At 44.9% G+C, this 6,786-nt stretch overlaps 1 long non-coding RNA gene across 1 annotated transcript; it reads right to left on the reverse strand.

The window, feature by feature from the left end:
* Positions 1-1,787: 1,787 nt before the first annotated feature.
* Positions 1,788-2,721, reverse strand: LOC143362458 (uncharacterized). Its single transcript, XR_013083638.1, has 3 exons — positions 2,397-2,721; positions 2,085-2,366; positions 1,788-2,030 (listed from the first exon to the last, which is right to left on the reverse strand). It is a non-coding gene; the product is annotated as an uncharacterized LOC143362458 (long non-coding RNA).
* Positions 2,722-6,786: the final 4,065 nt, after the last annotated feature.

A 6,786-nucleotide genomic window follows, 5' to 3' on the forward strand; every position in this document is an offset into this window, starting at 1 on the left:
CCACTGCTTTTCTTTTCCCTTCTTTTCTCCTGTTTCTCGCCCCAGCGGCGCTCGCACGCCCGTTCTTTGTGCCGTGACTCGTTTCGTTTCATATTAGGTGTACAAATTAATTCCTGGCTGCTTCTTCGTAAATTTGGTATTTTTGTTTAAAAACAATGTACACTGTACCGTTGAAAATACTCTTCAATCTCTGTACACTCGCTTAATTTCTTAGCTAGCTAATGAATTCCTTTTGAATAAAGCTTTTTCTTCTCTGTTTCGAGTGTTTCAAAGTGTACACCAACCGAATTGTGTTGAAGACAACTAAGAAAGGTGACAATCTACTTCTCGACTACTTTCTCGTGAATCGTGCCACTTGTTCAGATTTACAAAATTATTTCTGCAACCGAGCCAAAGATAACGGGGGCCGATATTCCAATGCATTTTCCATAACTCGGGATAAAAAAAAATTCACGCTCGGAGAAGAGTATTTCAAATAGGGTCAGAGTTCGTCTGTTTTAAGAATTAGATCTGTTTTAAGATGTAGTGAACCTTCACCTTTCGATTAGCTCATCGGGAGAATGTTAGTGGTGGTATCTTCTTCTTTAGAAGAACCTGATTCATTAGGTGATCGAAAGCCACTCGAATAACGAAAAGCAAGTTGAATTTGTCTTTTCATCAACTTTAACGTTACACTAATTCAAGTACATCATTCGTCTGAAATAAACATTACTTACCAAATTCCTGGTACCATTAAAAACAACGGAAATCTTCCAAGCAAAAATAATCGCGGCTCCGCTCGTTAAGCAACGCGCGACGCGCCCTTACACAAACACTGAAAATTTTAAATCTTGACACACACGTAACTTTTGGACTAGTGACCTCCGAGGATTGAAACAGGGATTTTCGGCAGTTTCTCGCCAAAATCTACAAAATTACATTTTAAAAAGTTGGAATTTTCTGGTTTCCTGAGGCAAAGTTTAACCCGTGTTTACAGAATTAAGAGATGGATGTGTGCATTTCGATTATATAATTATGCAGTACACGCGGCCATGACTACAATAGATCCCGAATTATTTGCAATGGTACTTCCTGTCATATCCCTGTTTCCCTCACGTAGCGGTCCATTTTACCTACATTTACGCTATTCACCACCGTTTCCTGTTTCATCTAACTAATCTAAAAATTGCAGAAATGCACAAAAATCCTGGCGGTAGTAATGACAAAGCGTCGGAACGAAATGACGCTCGAAAGACCGCGTTATCGATGAAAGCCTCTAATAATAGGAATCCGATAGTTGTCTTCTCGTTCCTCATCGACGCAGCCGCAAACAACAAGTAGCTAACACAAGCCGTTATACAGACTAACGACCCAGCTCGTGTGATACACGCGATACATGACGAAATGTGTACAGGCACAAAATATTCCCGGATTAAAAATGGTGCAGACATTGCAGGCGGGGGGTAGAGAGGTGCAACGAACGAGGCAGCCTCCTAGAAAGAAGGGGGACGGATAACGAGAGCCTGATAACGCGCTCATGGCAACGTCACGACGCTTTTGTTCGCGGCTAACGGAAAATATTGCAAGGAGGCTGAATGAAACCTTCGAAGCCTGATTCTAGAGTTATTGACCCAATATTGGCTGTTTAAGGAGGAGCTAATTGAATCCTGGGCCAGCAATTCGTCCCTCGAAGCTGTTGGGTCTTAGTTCCGTTAGTTATCATTTTTATTTAATTATTTCATAATTTGGAACTCACCCTGTGCCCGAAAAATGAGGGGTTGCAGAAAACGAAGGAAGACGTTGCACAGTGGTCCCAATCGACGAATTACGAGGAAAAGGTACTAAAATCATTTTTTCTGTTGAGCACAATACCATTATTTACATATTTTTTCATTCTAAATTGAATGAGACCATAACGAAGACGATGCGATTAATAGTTTTCGAGATATGGTGATGCAATTTATGATTAAAAAATGTATAACTTACTGGGACAGATTATTTTTCAATTTAGCATTCCTCTGATGATAATTCAGTATTCTGCTTGACCGTGGCTGTGCCCGCGGGCATCGGAGGGCGCCCTTGCCCGGAGCCGTGCCCGCGGGCACCCGTTCCACTTGACAAATTTTGACCTCCTGCACTTTCTAGCTCATTCTCTAAATAATTTACGAGCATATGACGATTCTTGGTCATAGTCGATTGCATAAGGCCTAATTCCTTCAGGTGAATAACCATGTTTCGCCGAGTTATAGCACGCACTCTGTCTACAAAAAAATTATTTCTCACAAAATGGCAACTAAAGGCGAAAAGCTATTGAATTTGTATCGAGTACAGGAGTGTTACTCTTGCTTAAACATAGTTTGAATTAGTAACATTTAGTAACTTGGGTTCTGCATTCCACAAAACGCGGAATACCTTACAAAAGAAACGAGGACCATGTGTATCAAGATGTCCCGCAGTAGAGATAAGAATACGAGTCGCTAAATTGAAATAAATTTGTAGTTTTATATTTACCTTCAACTGTGGAATTCATATTATCGTGAATATAAAAGTATTTATAACGCCAGGTAATCAGAACACACGTTTTCACATACACTATTTCGCGACAAGCGATCGAGTAACCTAAAACAATTATGCGTTGCGACGCGATATTTGTGTTCGTCATTCGTTTCATTGTTAATGAGACTAATGCCAGAGGTCACTTTGCCTCTCTGTGGGATGTATAGTACATAAAAAATTCACCGATACGTGTGAAATTTTGAACTTTTTTCCTCCTAATTCATCGACTAGGACCACTGTGCGTTGTAGTGTAAATCCATAGGAAATCGATGGTTCAACAGCGACAGAAATGTGTGCGGTAAAATCAATAAATTTGGTTCAAAAGCGGAAGCCTGGCAAGCACCTAATAGTTGCAGGATTTCGACGGGAAGTGCAAAATCCGATCCGGGAACAGCAATTTAAACGCGTTTTCTTCTATTTTTTTTGTGCTCAAGTACGGCCCCGTGACGCGTTTGACGAGACCCCGCGAGGCGAATTTAATATTTCGGGCGAAACAGGAATTCGTAAGATTGAAATTGCAGCCGCAGCAATTTTCATCACGGGAATACTGTGAAGTGTGTTTGGCCTGGATTAAAAGCGAGGCGTAGTAGTTGCTTCCCATTCCGCATGCACGGGCCGCACACATCGACGCGGGCGCACCGACCCCCCGGTTGCCGCGGATTATATTCCTATTTTCGTGTGCTCATACAAGAGCAGTTACTTTTTCATTACGCTTTAAACGCCCGCTACGGAATTCATTAAACATTTAGTGTTTCTCGCATTTAAACGTACGCGCGCGCACCGTCTTCCCCGTCGTCGTTTCAATTAGACTCTCGCGAACGGTCCTGTTTCCCGAGGATAAATTCCCAAATTGTTCGCTGTCTGCCGAACAGCATTCTGCGAGTTGTTTCAGCGATCTGCCGAATAATCCGGGAACAATCCGTTCGCGGAAGTATCAACAACGGTCGATCTTTGTCCAGCGTAAACGAAACTCGCTCGCCAATACCCCTTTCCCGTAGTTTCCGAAGTACTCGAAAGTGGATCTGCAGCGAGCTCTCGGGAAAATGCGCGTTTTACGCGGCGGCAAGATGTCCCGGCAATTGACTGCCGATCGTCTGCCAATAAAGTATCAGCGGATTATCTCCCGGATCCCCCATTCGCAGTGCATAAACATGTCGAACAGCTCGAATACGGTTATAGCGGAATTGCCGGTGAAGTTCTCGTTGTGGTGGAGAGGGGTGGGGGAAGGCACGCGAAGGGAAATATTATTATTCACGATCCGGCGAAGTTGCCGGGCCGATGCCAAAGTTTCCCCGTCGCGCTATAGATCAAGGCGTTTATATTCTGTAACCATTGCCTCGATTCTTCGTCGAGAACCCTCGTTTTTTCTTTCGGGGCTCGGAGGAGAGAGCTTCGGTTCCCCTCGTCGGCTGGGAACACGACGGATTCGGTCGGCTGTACAACGGTTCGAGAGAAAACCGTAGATCGTCTTGCGGGGGTGGCCGAGAAAGAGGCCCGCGGACGAAACGGGATGGGAAACTCCGGCGGAACTTCACATGTGCGCTTTATTGTCTCTTAGCCTGAATAACACGCGTTATTTGGCGCGAGACAAATGCTTAAATCGAAGGATAGCGATGCCGTGGCGAGACGCGGCCCGGTCGTGTATTCCGCCCTATGGCTCAAGTGTTTCGCCTCATAAAGGACTCGCGTCCCTTCTTTTCTCTCCCCTCCTTCCTTCTTTGGCTCGGTCTCCCTCCCCTCCCCTCTCCTGCCGGGAACACGACAGGTTTCCCTTTGTCATGTATCCCACGGCGCGGCGATACATCTCGAAGAATTGCCGGGGAACTGTTACACAGGTAGTTTACTTTTGATCGCGTTGCTGATAAAAAAGTATCCAATTTCGAGAAAGGTCGACAAGTCGGGGCACCGGCTTCTGGAAATGATATCGTGGAATCTAAGCCAGATTCCGGGGAACGCGGCAACGTCGACCGTCAAACGGAGGAGACATGACAGTTCTTGGATAGTTGATTTAGGCTGTTAGCGACCCCCTTCTTCTTAGACACCTCAGTATACATGTTGGACCAGCGCACATATTGCGTAGGGTGTAAGGAAACTAATGGCCACCGTTCCTAAAATTGAATCCACTGGTTCGTTTGAAAGAACTTTTGTGAAAGAAACTTGTCGCAAAATTGTTCGTGACAATGGAAATTAGTGTTAAATATTTTTTTTTATAGCAACTACTCATTGAGAAGAGAGCAGGTTTGAAAGGAACCATGTAATACAAATGAATACTCATCGAGGTATAAACTCACGAGTGCAGATCTTTATGCAAAATAAAAATTGTCTACATCAATTGCAAGAAACAGGAACAAAGTTTTCTTTCCTTGTTTAGCAACTCGTTATTCTTAAATTCTTTATCTGTGACTATTCTTTGAAATTGCACCTACTCATTTTCGCCACAAACACTTGCAATCCGCAGTCTACTCATTAAAACTAGGTTTACGGAGCACTAAAAATGATTCCTTATAAAAATAACATGAATATATCTATCAAAATCTGTAGGCATTTTTTGAATAATATATACCTACAGAAATCAATTTGTTAAATAATTCCTCATGGATCCATGTTTGTAATCTGAATATTCGTGAATTAAAAATATTAGAATCCGTCATTTTGACGGGTCCCGTAAATCTAGTGTTAAGTTTTCGTAAAATTTGACAGTTTGGGGTTACATGTATAGACAAGAGCCTACTACTACATTCCGACCGTGTTGATGAGGCACAACGTGATCGGCCTTGTGCCACGAGACAAATGAAATCTAAAATGAAAGTCTAAATGGATCTAGAAGTCTGGAGGAAGCGACGGTTGCAATTCCGAGTTGCAAGCACGCCATTTTCCAAGTGTTTGGCATTAAAATCGCCGGAGTAGTCGAAATGACCCACATCAAATTTCAGGCGGCACAATTACCGGCGACCGTCTTCGTTTATGCGTTTCCACGGGTGCGCTAGAAGCCGCCTAACGAATGCCGACCGACGCGACGTGCCGCGCGTCCCGACGCGCGATTGTGATTGCGAAGCATTGTTTTTTCGGAAACAATTCAGCCTCGTCGGACGGAGAGACGTCGCGCCGCGTCGCGACGCATGGATCGTGGAAACAGAGCCTAACGTACCGTGTTCGTTTTTACCGGGCGATATTTTTTCCGTCCCCCCTCCTCTGCCCCGCGCGGCTCACCCTCCGGGCTCTCGCGTATATTCGTTTATTTCCTGTTTGCGTTCTGTAATTCTCATCATCGCCATTCTTGCGTTTCGACTTCGTTCCCAGTGTTCTTCGCCGGTGGTGCGGTGAAACGGCCCCGGGGGATTTCAACGCTTCGTTGATAGTTGTGCTTTAAAAACAGAAACTGGCTGTATGCGCTGTCGCATGACCGAACACAATGCGACGCACTAGACCGACTCACTATATCAATAAAAATACGTGTGGCTGTGGTACACACGTCAAACCATCCCGTAAGTTCGGCCCCTTTTTGTTCGTCTATTTGGACCAACACTCGAGACAAACCTAAACAATATGAAAAATCTAATCCTTACGAAAATTGTTTCCATTAATCCTCAGGCTAACTTTAAATACATTTTGCAAAAATTTCACTGCCAACTTTTGAAAATCATTCCAATCACTCTTCCAAGAGCTACAGAGTCCAAAGGACTATCGTGAAAGGGCAGTCGAAGTTGATTCAGCTCGCAGAAGCATTTCCAAAGGAACGTAAAGGGTGGCGTAAAAAAATGGCATCCCGGTTTAGTGATGGAAACGAGTTGACATTCGCGCGGCAGCGTGGACGCCACCTGTAACCGCGTAATTGAGATTAACCGATGCGCGCGGCGCGGCGCGGCGGTGCATCGCGCGGCTGCAACGGCAAATATTGTCGATACGCTCGCGTCAATTTGCCATAAAACGTCCAACGGTTATGGACGGCGGATTGTAAATATTAATTTCGCCGCGGAATGAGCTACCGACCTTCTGGTTCTCGAAATCCGCCCGACAGGTTCCCGGCTCGGAGACACCCTCGTTTCTCACCCTCTCGTCGCTTCCTTTTTTCCTCGTTTCGAAACGAGGGTCGATATTAGCGACCGCGACGCCCGCGGTGCCGATAGCCCTTTTCCACGAGTCCTCCGTTCATCAGGATTCCTCGTTTAAGTCGGCAAGGTCAATACGCGGGAGGAGAACGAGCTGATACACGCAGAATCGTCACCGGAAAGCGTGATCGGGCAACTGTTC

This window comes from Halictus rubicundus, chromosome 17, assembly GCF_050948215.1.
Source record: "Halictus rubicundus isolate RS-2024b chromosome 17, iyHalRubi1_principal, whole genome shotgun sequence".
NCBI classification, from domain to species: Eukaryota; Metazoa; Arthropoda; class Insecta; order Hymenoptera; family Halictidae; genus Halictus; species Halictus rubicundus.